Here is a 15,280-nt window from a genome sequence, read left to right on the forward strand (position 1 = left end):
GCACTGAATACTAAATACATATGAGCCATTAGCTGGGATTTTGAAATCTTTCTGCTCTATGGAAAATTCTATTCTGGTAGTAGTAGTTGTATTGAGATTTGATCTTTATCATACTTTTCCTGGCAGCAGTAAAATTCCATTTCCATCAACTCTGTTTCCTCTCAGGAAAGAAGTCTCTCAGGAAATAGTCAAACATTGTTTTCAACCAAGTTCTCAAGCATGAATCATTTTCAACTGCCAGGAACACACTCCTTTCCCTCACTCTTTTGCATCATGATATACTTTCCCCAAAATGATAGCTTAAAAAGAGAAAAATATATTTCTTTTTTATTAGTTCTTTTTAGATATACATGACAGTAGAAATCTATTTTAATATATTTAAACAAGGATGGAATACATCTTATTCTATTTAGGATCCCAGTTTTGCATATGTATATGATGGTGAGATTCACTGTGTTGTATTCATATATGTATATAGGAAAGATATGTCAAATTCATTCCACTGCCTTTCCTTTACCCATCCCCCTTTTCCTCCCTTCATTCCCCTATATTTAATCTACTGTACTTCTATTCATCCTCTTCCCACCCCTTAATGTGGATTAGCATTCATATATCAGAGTGAACATCCAACCTTTGGTTTTTTGGGATTGGTTTATTTCACTTAGCACAATAGTCTCCAGAGCCACCCATTTGCTATCAAATGTCATAAAGTCATTCTTCTTTATGGCTGAGTAGTATTCCACAATTTTTTAATTCATTCATCTGTTCAAGGGCATCTAGGGTGGTTCCAGGGCTTGGCTACTGTGAACTATGTTGCCATAAACATTGATGTAGCTGTGTCACTATAGTATGCTGATTTTAACTCCTTTGGATATATATTGAGGAGTGAGATAACTGTATCAAATGGTGGTTCCATTCCTAGTTCTTTGAGGAATCTCCATACTGCTTTCCAGAATGGTTATACCAATTTGCAGTCCTACCAGCATGTATGAGCACACCCTTTTCCCACATTCTCACCAACATTTATTACTTACTTGTATTCTTGATAATTGCCATTCTCACTGGAGTGAGATGAAACCTCAGTGTAGTTTTATTTTGCATTTCTCTAATTGCTAGAGATTTTGAACATTTTTCATAGATTTGTTGACCATTTATATGCCTTCTCTTGAGAAGTATCTGATTAGTTCCTTTGCCCATTTTTTAAAATTTATTTTTTAGGTATAGATGGACACAATATCTTTATTTTATTTTTATGTGGTACTGAGGATAAAACCCACTGACTCCCGCATGCCAGGTGAGCGCTCTACCTCTAAGCCAAAACCCCAGCCCCATCCTTTGCCCATTTTTTGATTGGGTTTTTCTTTATTTCTTTCTTTCTTTTTTTGGGGGGGTGTTAAAGATTTTTTAGTTCTTTGTATCAATCTTGATAATTAACTCCGTATCTGAGGTGCGGCTGGCAAAGATTTTCTGCCATTCTATAGAATCTCTGTTCATGTTCTTGATTGTTTCCTTGGCCATGAAGAAGCTTTTTAGTTTGATACAAACCCACTTACTGGTTTATTTTACTTCTTATGCTTTAGGAGTCTTATTAAATAAGTCAATTCCTAAGATGATATGTTGGAGTGTTGTGCCTACATTTTCTTACAGTAGGTGCAGATTTTCTGGTCTAATTCCTAGGTTTTTGATCCACTTGAGTTTTATGCAGGGTGAGAGGGGTTAAATTTCATTCTACTATATGTGGATTTCCACTAGGAAAAGACTTATTTCTTAAATACAGAATAAATCCTTCATTCTTCTCCATCTATGGTCATGCTCAAGCAGTTCACTTTGCCTCACTTATCTTCTCCCTAGATCTACCTACATCCTTTCCATGCATTATTTCAACAAATACTTCCTAAGCATCTACCAGATGTCTGGTTCTGTAATAAGTGGTAGATGTACAATACAAATATATGAGGAATTTTCCAGGCAAAGATTAGGGGTGATCAATGTAGGTAGTATGATCATCATGGACATTCTGAGATTATCCTTCAAGGAAGTTTTCTGAAAGAAGAAACTTTTAAAGTTGAAGGAAAGGTAGAAAGAACCAAATGGAAGAAGAAAAGGCATTTATGACAACCAAGAAGATGCAACTTTAAGGCCTCTGACTACTAAGAGCACAACTGATCAAGGACTTTATCTGCATCAGAAATTCATCCTAGTGTTTGTGATGATCAAACCTACAATGGGGTGCGCTTCAAGTCAATCACTCAATACAACAGGAATACTAAGAACTGCTCCTGGAGGATACAGGGCACCACTGACAGATGACTCTCAACTCACTCACAGCTTTGCTGAACCTTTCCTAGACTGCACAGCAGTCTAAACAGAAGTCTAAAACCTTTCTACCTAACTACCTCTCTGTCCCCTTCACTAGGGGTCAGACATGCATCATGAACTGGTGGCACTCCCACTATTCCCAGTCCCTCACCACTGTCTCTTCCCCAGGCATTTTCCCCAATGATTCTGTGCCAGGTTAATCCTGAGTATCTATTTTCCAGATTAATATGTCATTCTAGAAAAGCTACCTAGCATAAGTAAACACTAGAGGTATAAAAAATTATGACCACCTTTGAGCACTTCAAGGAGAGTGTCATGTGCCTGGAGCACTCTATGGAGATGTGAGCATGCAAGAGGAAGTTGGGTCAAATCAGAGAACACCCTGTATGTCCTGATAAGAAAGGGTATTCGATTCTATAAGAAATAGCAAGCCACCAGAAATTTTCAGGCATGTGTTCAAAAAACTGTTATACTGGTGTAATGGAGGAAGAACCAGATGAAGCCAAAATCAGAAGCATCTCTGTAAATTCTTTCATCTAGTTTGCTAGCTTGTGAGATTCTGAAGAATCAAATTATATTTTTATTTGTGTCATTTTAATCCCTATTCCCCAGTGTTTAACAAAGTAACTCTTCAAGAAGCCCCACTAAATCTACAAGGCTGGGCCTCACCACACCGCCCAATAGTTTATCAAAATTTAATTAACAGCCTTTGGACATGGCCACTTGGACACTGGAAACATCCATCTAGTCAGTCTAGAAAATGACAGTTACACATATGAAAGGTAGAAATTACTCCCAAAATTTTGTCTCTTGCCAACTAGTTATTTCACAAACTCCTCTGAAGATGAACATCTAATCACATCTGTTGATCCTAACTGTGGGGACAAGGGTGCTCATTACACATTAGTTTTTGAATGTTTACCAAATAGATGAAGTTTAGAGAGCCAGATCCGGCTCAATGATCAGAGGTCTAATAAAAAGAACAATGGGCAAAAGACAAAATCAAGTTCTGAATACTCTTTCAATATCTAATAGTGATGTGAAAAAAACACTTATCTCGGAAGATGGGAGGGGAGAGGAGGGGGGATAGTAGGGGATAGGAAAGACAGCAGAATACAACAGTCACTAATATGGCATTATGTAAACATTGTGAATGTGTAACTGATGTGATTCTGCAATTTGTATTTGGGGTAAAAATGGAAATGCATAACTCACTTGAATCAAATATATGAAAGATGAAAAAAATAAAAATAAATAAATAAAATAAAATAAAAAGTAAACTCTTTTACCATTGTTGGTTAAAAAAAAAAAAAAAACACTTATCTCTGGGGTCTATTTTTCTCACAATATAATGGAAATAAGACCTACCCTCAACTAATGTACCAAGTAAAGTAAAAAGTAAATGAGAAGATGTGGCCAATATGCTTTGAAAACAGTAAAATAAATGTTACAAATTTATATCACAATTTATATCACACTTCATCATCTGAATATATCACTGGGGGAGGGGAGGTACAAATCCAAAAGATCAAAACCAAATATCATCCTAATACAAAGACATCTGGATTGCTGAACAAATATGATCAACATAACTATCTTATCACATTCACTTCAATGTCAGTTGTTAAGGTCATTATTAACCAGTTTGAACTTGAAGCTTAACATATTACGTAAGAGCTTCAGGGCTAGAAGAAACATACTCCAAATAAAGACTGATTAATTCTGATTTTCCACATCAAGGGATAGTGATATTATTCAAAAATTCTCCATGTTCTCCCTCACTTCAAGCCTAAAGAATGGAGCTGAGACCTCTGAACCTAACTCCTGAATAAGTTTTTCCTCTAAAATTGTTCTTCAGTGAAAAATCTGAAAAACAGTTTTATTGTAACTGTCTCTCATCATTAGTAGATAAAATTAAATACAATTATCATAAAAAATTCTCCAAATACAATTGATTTTTTTGCGGGGGAGGAGTACTGGGGATTGCACTAGACCACTGAGTCATATCCTCATTCCTATTTTATATTTTATTTAGAAACAGGGTCTGAGCTGCTCAGCACTTGGCTTTTGCTGAGGCTGGTTTTGAACTTGCAATCCTCCTACCTCTGCCTCCTGAGCCCCTGGGATTATAGGTACACGCCATCACACCTGGCTTATAATTGATTTTCATATGCCAAGCAACACATCTTTGGTTGGAAGGGTACCACCATGAAATCAAATAATCATGGGAATCAATTCCCACAAGGGTATCAGTTTACAGAGCTCGAGCTAACAACAACTATCCCAAAGGTCCTATGCTGTAAAGGGTAATTTAATATTAGTTAGTATGATGCACTTTCTAAGAATCAGCTTTTTTGTTTTCCATTCCTACCTCCCTGACTGAGGAAACACATAAAAGCTCTTGGGCCCTACTTATGATAACCAAAATAACTTTACTGGAAAAAACAATCATTACCTCAACACAGCCTAAAGTGGTTTGTGTCTGTTAGAGAAGATAGTCTCAAAAGTCAAAAACTATCAGATCTACATGACTAAGGGACTAAAATGGCATCTCCACTCCTATGGGCCAAGGCCCAAAGCACTCAGTAGTGTTTTGTAAGATCTTTCAAGCACATTTAGTAAATATACCAGCGGGGCTCTCACTTGGAAAGAGGAGAGTGAAAAGTAGAGAAAACTGTATATTTTTATACAAAGTAACTTGATCTACACTATATCAGCAAAAGACGTGAACAACTATTAAAATCATTCTAAGTTTCATTTGACATTTTTCAAAAAACCAAATTAATTATTTGCAGTTATCAAATGCATTTAATGGTAGAAAATCAATAATGATAGTAAAACATTATTATATTGAGCATACTGCATGTATAAAGCAAACAACCCCATGTTAATATTTTACATTTCAATTTTTACAAATGTAGACCAGAGACACAAATGTGTCACAAGTAAATACATAGCTGATTTCCAAAGGTACCTAAAAGCCCAGATGCATAGATGGCAATCTATAAAACTGTTTCTCTTTCCAAATCTGTCTTTCTCTGTTACACACACACACACACACACACAAATGCACACATACATCCACTCACTCACTTTCAGAGAAAGGAAACAGTATAAAGAGGATTAATACTAGATTTTTTCCAAAAAGTCTGAAACTTAAATACTAACTCTGCCTTTTACTAACTTCAAGACTCGGATGGTACAAATTACCTGATGCACCTCAATTTCCCATTAATAAATGAGATAAATGTATACACTGCATATTATACACTATCTTTGTAACCTTCTCCCTGGCTCTTTTTTGATGACCTAAAGATCAAATGAAGATGAAGCAAAAGTATATTACATGACAGGCAAGAAGATGAGCACTTTCCCTAACTAGGATGGAAGAGAATATGACCTATGCAACAAACACATGGTTAAGGAATTGCCATCTACTTCATGGCATCTATCCAAAATTTCTGCCCATAAAATACAACAGAATAATATATATTATAGTCACATATAATTTAGTCTAGGAATGCAAGGTAGATACAACACTCATAGACACAATACCACCCACAATACCAACAGCCTAACCAAAAAAACCTTGTGTATATCTATAGATGCAGAAAAAGTGTGTGATACATGCAGCAGACATTCATGATTAAACACACATACACACACCTACAAATAACTAGAAATTGAAGGGAACTTCTTCAGTCTGATAAAGGGTATCTATGAAAAACCTATGGCTAATTAGTATCTACTGGTGAAAAACTAAATGATTCCCCACTAAGATTAGGAACAGGCAAAGAACCCATTCATACACAAGGAATTCATTCTTCCCACTCCAATCCAACATTAACCAGGACAGAAGTCCTAGCTAAAATGTAAATTACAGAAAAGAAATAAATATTTATATAGATTAGAGAGGAGCAAAACTGTTTATTCATAGAAAACATAATTATCAATACAGACAGTCCACAAAAGAATCTCCAAAAACTAATAGACCTAATTACTGAACTTATCAAAGTTGGAGAATATAAAATCAATATATAAAAATTAATAGCCAGGGGCTGGGGATGTGGCTCAAGAGGTAGCGCGCTCGCCTGGCATGCGTGCGGCCCAGGTTCGATACTCAGCACCACATACAAACAAAGATGTTGTGTCTACTGAAAACTAAAAAATAAATATTAAAATTCTGTCTCTTTCTCTCCTCTCCTCTCCTCTCCTTCCTCCCTCCCTCTCTCTCTCTCTCTCAAAAAAAAAAAAAAAAAAAAAAAAAAAAAACAATTAATAGCCAGGCATGGTGGCACACACCTATATAATTCCAGAGGCTCAAGAGGCTGAGGCAGGAGGACTCCAAGTTCAAAGCCAACCTTAGCAACTTAGTGAGGCACTAAGCACATTTGCACGAGCCTGTCTCAAAATAAAATAAATAAATAAATACATAAAGGGGGCTGGGGATGTGGCTCAGTAGCTATGTGCCCCTGGGTTCAATCCGTGGTACCAATAAAATTAAAATGAAAAATAAAAATCAATTATTTTTATATGGCAGTGAATAAATGAGGAATTAACGTTTTTAAAGAAGCATGCAATACTCAGGATTCAATCTAACAATGTACTGTTAGGATGTATGAAAAATACTGACGAGATATATGAAAGACCTAAACAGAGAAATATACTTTGTTGGCGGATTTGAGGACTCAATATCATAAATATAGTTGTCTCCCCTCATTCATGGTTTCTCTTTCTGTTGTTTCAGTTATCCATGGTTAAGGCATGGTCATGACTTGATAATCCATCCTTCTTCTGAGGTATCAGCAAGAAGGTCAATGATAGCCTAATGTTGTCATAATGCCTTTGTCATTTATCTCACTTCATCTCATTTCATACACATGGTATCATCTTACATTACCAGAAGAATAATGTGAGTACAGTACATTATTTTGAGAGAAGAACCACATTTTCATAACTTTTATTATAATCTATTGTTTTAATTGCTCTATTTTATTATTGTTGTTGTTAATCTCATATTGTACCTAACTTATAAATTAAACTTTATCACAGGTACATGTATGTACAAGAAAAAGCATAGTATGTATACGGTTGAGTACTACCTGTGGTTTCTTTTTAGAATGTATCTCTTGTGGATTAAGGGGGACTACTGTATTTGGGAGGGGGGTACCAGTGATTGAGCTCAGGGCACTTGACCACCGAACCACTGAGCCACATCCCCAGCCCTATTTTGTATTTTATTTAGAGATAGAATCTGAGTTGCTTAGCGCATTTGCTATTACTGAAGCTGGCTCTGAACTCACAATCTTCCTGCATCAGCCTCCTGAGCCACTGGGATTACAGGTATGCACCACCATGCCCAGTTAGGACTACTGTATGTTAACTCTCCGCCAAATTGATATACAGGATCTAATTCACCCCAAATAAAATCACAGAAGGCTTTTAAAAGAAATTTGCCAGATGATTCTAAAAGTTACATGGAAAAGCAGAATGACCCAAACAATTTTGCAGAAGAAAAATAAAGTTGGGAGTATTCATGTCAATTAATTTCAAAACATACTATAAACTGGGTGCAGTGGCTCAAGCCTGTTATCCCAGGGGCTGAGGAGGCTGAGATAGGAGAATGGCAAATTCAAGGCCAGCCTCAGCAACTTACCAAGAACCTCAGCAACTTAGTGCAACTTTGCCACAAAATAAAAAGTAAAAAGGGTTGGGAATGTATTTCAGTAGTAAAGGACCCCTGGGTTGGATCCCAAACAAACTATTCTATAAACTACAATATTCAAGATAGTATGGTATTGGCAAAAGGATGAACACAGATCGATGGAACAGACTAGAGTCCAGCAATTGATCCACACATATATGGTCAATTAATTTTTTACAGTGTCAAGTTAATTCGATAGACAAAAGGTAATCTTTTTAGTCTTTTCAACAAATAATGCTGGAATAACTGGGTATATGTGTATTTAAAAAATGAACTTCAATCCATATATCACACTATATATAAAAATTTTAAAAGGGTCATAGACTGAAATGTAAACCCTAACATTTTAAAACTTCCAGGGAAAAAATTAAATCTCTGTGATCTTGGGTCAGGCAATAATTTCTCAGATAGGACAGAAAAATCATGAACCATTAAAAAAAATCCTGAAAAAAAGAACTTCATCCAAAGCTTAAAACTTCTGTTCTTTGAAATTTTTAATTTGAAAATGGAAAGACAAGTCACAAACTGGGAAAAACATTTACAAAACACTTATTGATGAAGGACTGATATCCAGATATTTTTAAAAGACCCTCAAAACTATATAATTTTTAAAACCCTGCCAATAAAAACAATGTTAACAGATACTTGCTCAAATTCATTATTCATTTTAGGAAAAATGCAGAATAAAATTTCCCTATCTGCCCATAAGAATTTCTTGGTGGGCCGGGGCTGTAGCTCAGTGGCACAGTGTTTTCTTAGCATGTGTAAAGGCCATTTCTTGGCTTTTTTTTTAAACAAGGGATCAAACCCAGGGCCTTACATGTTAGGCAAACACTCTACCACTGAGCTACTGCCCCAACCCTGGGCTAAAAAATTGAAAGACAAATAATAACAATATCAGTGAATATACGGATCAAGTAGAACCTTATATGTTGGTATTAGGAATCAAAATGGTATGGTCACTTTGAAAAACAGTTTGGCAATTTCTTAAAAGGGTAATAAACACGCTTGTCATAATATCCAGCCATCAAACTCCTATGTATTTACCTAAGAGAAAAAAAAAAAGATATGTCTACACAAAAATCTAAACTTAAATATTTATGGCAACTTTATGCATGTCCATCAAAAACTGAAAACATTCCAAATATCTTCCAACTGGTAAATGGATACACAAATTGTAGTACATCCATACAGTAGAACTCTACTCAACAATTAAAGGTAGCAAAATGTATAAATGCAATGCCATGGATTATTCTTAGAAATATTATGTTAAATAAGCTGGACTCAAAAGGTTGCAAACTTTGATCCAAGTAGCATGAAATTCCAGAAATGGAAAAAAATAAGGACAGAAATCAATCAGTGGTTGCCACAGACTGGCAATGCAGGGAGGATAATAACTACAAAGGAGCACAGAGTGACAGAAAATTCTATTATTTTGATTTCAGTTGGGGTTACAAACTATAAAATTTTATCAAATTTCAGTGACTTATACACAGCTAAAAAAGATACCTTTTCCATATGTAAACTATATTCAATAATACTGCAATAAATTGTATATCATCTCAAAAGACCAATTTTAGGCAGAGGTTTATAACTAATTAAAACTAAAATGCTGATTTCTGATCATAAATTTAAGATCCATGAAAAAGGAACAAGAAGAGATGGAGGGCAGACAAAGTTCATATAAATTCTCTATGTGTACTTTCACTGCTAATTGATATAAATGTGTAAAAGGGGGCTCTGGAAAGAAAGTGATAAATGTATAATTTAGAACCAAAAATGCACCCATAAAACAAACTAACTGAAGATAATAAATAACCAATAACTGTCCTTATCAATTGCTTGAGTTTGTAGATGAATCATTCAAAGATCTGCCTAATGATATAGGAACCCATTCAAATAACAATTTTCCTCATTTTATAAGTGTTCTGGTTTAGAAGATCAGGGAAGAAGCATTTTCATTCTGTGCAATCTCTTCTCTTGATCAGAGTTCTGAAGAAACACAGTAGATGCTTATCTTGGCAGCAGAGGCTACAGGATGGGAGATGGTAATGAGTTGTCCAAAACCCCTGAAGGGCCTTTTTCACTGTTTGGTAGGCTATTCAATGACAGTTTCAAGCAGCTGTCTAGCAATGGATAAGCCAGTGTGCATGGTCCTGGATTTGTAGGACGCTATGGTCAAAAAATGGTAGGAGTCATATAACTAGCATTCTCAGAGGCCCAAAGAAGATGTAAACTGAAAAACACACTACAGAACACTTGTCTTCATTTATTCACTCATCTATTCATCCCACAGATATTTATTCACTTCTTACTCTGTGCCAGGTTCTGTTATTAAGCTGAAGATAAAACTTGGTCTGGAGTAATCAATGATCTTCACACGGGCAGTGGTGGGGATAAATGAGGTATAGAAGCAGCCAACAAGCCAGAGTACATCTTACTAGAAGAGGAAAACTAAAGGTGTGATTTATTCCTCCTTTTACACCATTTTCTATCAGGTATTCATGCCCCCAGAGTTTACCAGGAAGAGCAATAGTCACTGCAGGCAGCAACAGAAATATAGTAAGTATGGTATAGCCAAGAAACTGCACAAAATTTTGGGACACTGAGTACCTGATGGAAAATGGTGTGTAATGAGACAGGGAAGTATGAATTCCAACATCCAAGGGCTTTGTAAATTGTGCTAAGGAGTTAGATACGAAGTCTATGGAGTATAAAATAGGCAGGCTATGAATAGGGGAGTAACAAACTAAGATTTCCATGTAGAAAGATGACTCCAAGAGCAAATCATGGATAAGCAAAGGAAAAAGGCAGATGTGGAATTTCCTCTCTCTTTTTAGGGTAACTAAAATTCTGGTGATGGACAAGAAAGTTGGTATTAATTGGAATGGCAAAAAGAGTTCCCCCACAACCTCAGTCAGCAGAGGAAATGAGACATTCTCCTGACTACTGCTCATCCCTTAGCTAGGAATGGTGATTGCTCTATCTCCCACTAGGCTAGCAGCTCCCAATGGACAGTAATGTGCTTGCTGGTATTCATTCATATTCTCTCTCTCTCTCTCTCTCTCTCTCTCTCTCTCACACACACACACACACACACACACATACAAACACACACACACTCAAACACACACATACCCTGTGACTGGCTAAAGGTAGATGTTCAGTAACTGAACAGACTGGAGGAATGAGTGAATGAATATATGAATGAATGAATTGAAGGTTTTGGCCCAAGAAACCAATGGAGAGCTAGTACAAAACGTGACTGATGAATTACCTTGGGAGTTAATAAGGTATCAATCAGATGGAAAGCTAAAATGGATGCCTTTGAAGATCTCTTCCAATGTCAAGATTTTAAGATTTTAGTCCCTGTCCTGCCCCTTGTAAAAGTACCAAGTAGCTGTAAAGGGGATATGTGAGGTTTGTTTTAAAGACAAAAAATTAATATTTTTAAAGTTCCATAAAGAATATCCAAGGGTAAGTTTATATCATGAAATAATGAGCTAAAAGCTGATGGTAGATTTCTTATTAAAAGATTTCCAGAAAAAAAGGAAAACAATGATTGTCATAATTAAGCTTTTGAAAGCAGGCAGTATGGTAGATGAGATAGTAGAGTCTGCAGAGACCCCTCCACACTGGAAGGATAGGGCATCCGATGCTTGGAAGTCATCCTAACAGTAAAGTCTAGGAAGAAAGAGAAACAGACAGAGACTGTGTAATTAGAAAAGAAGATGAAAGGGCTGGGGTGGTGGCTCAGTGGCAGAGTGCTCGCCTATCACATGTGAGGCCCTGGGTTTGATCCTTAGCACCACATAAAAACAAATACATAAAATAAAAGTATTGTGTCCAATTACAACAGCAACAAAAATTCTTAAAAAAAAAAAAAAAGAAAAGAAAAGAAAAGAAGATGAAAGGTCAGCACAGTAGCACATGCCTATAATCCCAGCAACTCAGAAAGCTTATGCAGGATGATCTAAAGTTTGAGGCCAGACTCAGCAACTCAGCAAGACCATCAAAAACTCAAGAGAGCCACTGTCTCAAAATATACAAATAAAAATAAAATTGAGCTCTTTTTCGTGGTGCCTTGTGGGTGATCAGCTGCTCTAAGATGAAGGTGAATATCTCCTTCCCAGCTACTGACTGTCAGAAACTCATTAAAATGGTCAATGAATGCAAACTTCGTACTTTTTATGAGAAGCGTATGGCCACAGAAGTTGTTGCAGATGCTCTGGATGAAAAATGGAAGGGTTATTGGTCCAAATCAGTGGCAGGAATGACAAACAAGGTTTCCCCATGAAGCAGGGTGTTTTGACCCACGGCTGCGTTCGCCAGCTACTGAGTAAAGGGCATTCCTGTTATAGACCCAGGCGAACTGGGAAAAGCACAAATCTGTTCTAGGTTGCATTATGGATGTCAATCTGGGCGTTTTCAACTTGATTATTGTTAAAAAAAAAAAAAAAGGATAGAAGGATATCCCTGGACTTACTGATACTACTGTACCTCATAGACTGAGACCCAAAAGAGCTAGCAGAATCTGCAAGCTCTCTAAGGAAGATGATGTCCACCAATGTGTTGTCAGAAAACCCTTTGCTGAGAGCCATTAGCCTAGTAGGTATGACAATTTCCTTGCCAGCGTACCCTATGTTGCTTACAGGAAGAACTCGTGGTAAAATGGACTTGCCTTGGACATTTTGCAGTGACATTGCATGTAAGGTGACTTGCTCAAGGACCAGGGCGGATCAGGGTTTAGGGCGGTTCCAGGTTTAAGGTGTACCCTGCTGGGAATAGGGCATATCCTGCTGCCTCAGGCGAGCCCGCTCCAGTAGTTCCCAGTTGAGTTCTCATGGGATTCAGAGAGTATTTGGGCAGAGAACATGGATTCCCCCAGAATGTGATTGTAGAGTGTTGGTGTGAGATTGGGAATAAAGAATTGCTGTTTGAATCTACAAAGCTGTGAGTGACTCGTGATTTTGTGCCCAGCCAGACTGCGGCAACCCTTAAACAAGGAAAGGAAAAAAAAACCCAGGACCAAAGCATCAAAGACTCAGCGTCTTGTTCCTCCACATGTCCTGCAACACAAGCGCCAGCATACTGCTCTGAATAAACAGCTTACTAAGAAGAATAAGGAAGAGGCTGCAGAATATTCCAAACTTTTGGCCAAGAGAACGAAAGAAGCCAAAGAAAAACTCCAGGAACAGACTGCCAAGAGATTCAGGCTGTCTTCTCTGAGAGCTTCTACTTCTAAGTCTGAGTCCAGTCAAAAATAAGAATTTTTAAGTGTAATAAATAAATACACTTTAAATTCAAACTTTATTGACTTGTCATTATTGATTTGACATAATCAGAAAATGGATGGAAAAACATATCATAGAAAGGGAAGCAGTGGAAGAAGTCTACCTACAGGAGACACATGAAATGATGTTCTTCAAATTCAGAGACTGACATGATACTAGATGGCCAGCAAAGGTTTCTTTTTGAAGATGAGTGGCTCAGAAAGGATACTTAATATAAAACATTACCTTTGCAGAAAGTCATAACTAAGGTAAATAAAATAACTACCACCATAAAAAATAAAATAGACTACGGATGTAGCTCAGTGGAAAAGCATCCCTGGGTTCAACTCCCTACTTTAAAAAAAAAAAAAAGGGGCTGGGAATGTGGCTCAAGAGGTAGCGTGCTCGCCTGGCATGCGTGCGGCCCGGGTTCGATCCTCAGCACCACATACAAAGATGTTGTGTCCGCCGATAACTAAAAAATAAATATTAAAAATTCTCTCTCTCCCTCCCTCCCTCTTTAAAAAAAAATAAATAAATAAAAAATAAAAAATAAAAAAATAAAAAAAAAAAAGATGATGATGAAGATGAAGGTGGAGTGGTAAGAAATAGAACCCTAGGCACATGAACAATAAGCATTGAGATACTCAGCAAGAAGAAATCAAACAGAACACAACAAGGAGAGCTGTAAAAGATAATTAATTGATGAGCACCAACAATATTAGGATTAGACAACAAAGATCCAACCTCATGGTCTAGGTAGAGTTCATGGTCCCGAGCGGTCTGGCTAAAAGAAAGGATATTCCAAACCCTGGAAGGAACTGGATTAACAACTATTGCACCCAGACCAGGACTTCACAAGGCAAAAAAAAAAAAAAAAACAGAACAAAGCCTAGTTTCTGGCTCACACAAAAAATATAAGGCTAGTCTTAATTACAAGGAACTAGGCAAGATCAGTCTTAAAAATAAACTGAGCTCACAAAGTCAGAATAAGACTAGCAAACATGCTGAACTGCTGAGCTAGTAGCCTGAAGTTCCCAAAATTTAACTCCAACAGGCTGGGGCCCAAAGCCTTGTTCAAGGCTGACCTGCTTCCGCTCTGTCCAGTGGAAAGCTATACAAAAACAGAAACCAGAAGGCCTTCACAGACCTCCCAACATCAGAGAGGCAAGCCCATGAGTAGCACAGAGTTGCTTTAAAATCCCAATGAAAGAGAAAGAAAGTATGTCAAATGGGAAGAACCAGAAAAAAGGATAAATATGAAGTTCAGTGTACAGAGAACTCTGTTCATTTTTTCCAATCACCAGTTCCCTAATCCAGAATACATCTTTAAAAGCTCTATAGCCCATAGGCATTACCCAGAAATCTATTCATTTTTATATTTGTGGCCATATCTACAAAAAAATATAATTCGGCATCAAGTCATTAGTCAACACCATGCCCCCAACTATACATAAAATGTTTTGTGAGAAAAACAAAAACCTTTTATATTTTTAGCTCTTATACCTCATCATGAGCACAACATGTTATTGGGAGGATAGCCCACATTGCAACTCTCATTTCCCATTTTGAACCACAGACTTATATCATCTTCAGGGATCTAAATAATGTTCTTGCCTATCTAAATATTCTTATCATACGTTTGAAAATCTTGAAGATCATTAAGAAAACAAACTACAAAAAAATTACAAAACAAACTAGTGGCAGAGACAGCAAAGAAACCTAGAGGCCTCTGCTCTTTCCATGTTTGCAATGTCACTAAATCTGGTAAAGTTGCCTATTATTTGGAAGCAAAATCCAGTTAAATCAATTCATTCATAATTCTTAACCCTTCCCATTGAGCTCATGTACAGTCTAACAGAAAATTCTCCCTCTCCATCTGCAAAGACAATCCTTGCTACATGACAGAATAGAAATCCACTAGAGGTTACTCAATTTAAATTATCAAACTCCAAAACAAGAGAAAGCCTCAAGCAACACCATC

General features: G+C 36.8%; 1 protein-coding gene, 1 non-coding gene and 1 pseudogene across 6 annotated transcripts in view; 2 read left to right on the forward strand and 1 right to left on the reverse strand.

The window, feature by feature from the left end:
* The window catches only part of Atp11c (ATPase phospholipid transporting 11C (ATP11C blood group)), a 190,687-nt gene that overhangs the window by 142,496 nt on the left and 32,911 nt on the right, over nt 1-15,280 (reverse strand). The gene's annotated exons all lie outside the window — the stretch shown is intronic.
* Nucleotides 5,659-5,783, forward strand: LOC143639592 (U6atac minor spliceosomal RNA). Its single transcript, XR_013154737.1, has one exon. It is a non-coding gene; the product is annotated as a U6atac minor spliceosomal RNA (small nuclear RNA).
* On the forward strand, nt 12,132-13,293 carry LOC143639176 (small ribosomal subunit protein eS6-like; annotated as a pseudogene).

The sequence above is a fragment of the Callospermophilus lateralis genome, chromosome X (genome assembly GCF_048772815.1).
Source record: "Callospermophilus lateralis isolate mCalLat2 chromosome X, mCalLat2.hap1, whole genome shotgun sequence".
Taxonomy (NCBI): Eukaryota; Metazoa; Chordata; class Mammalia; order Rodentia; family Sciuridae; genus Callospermophilus; species Callospermophilus lateralis.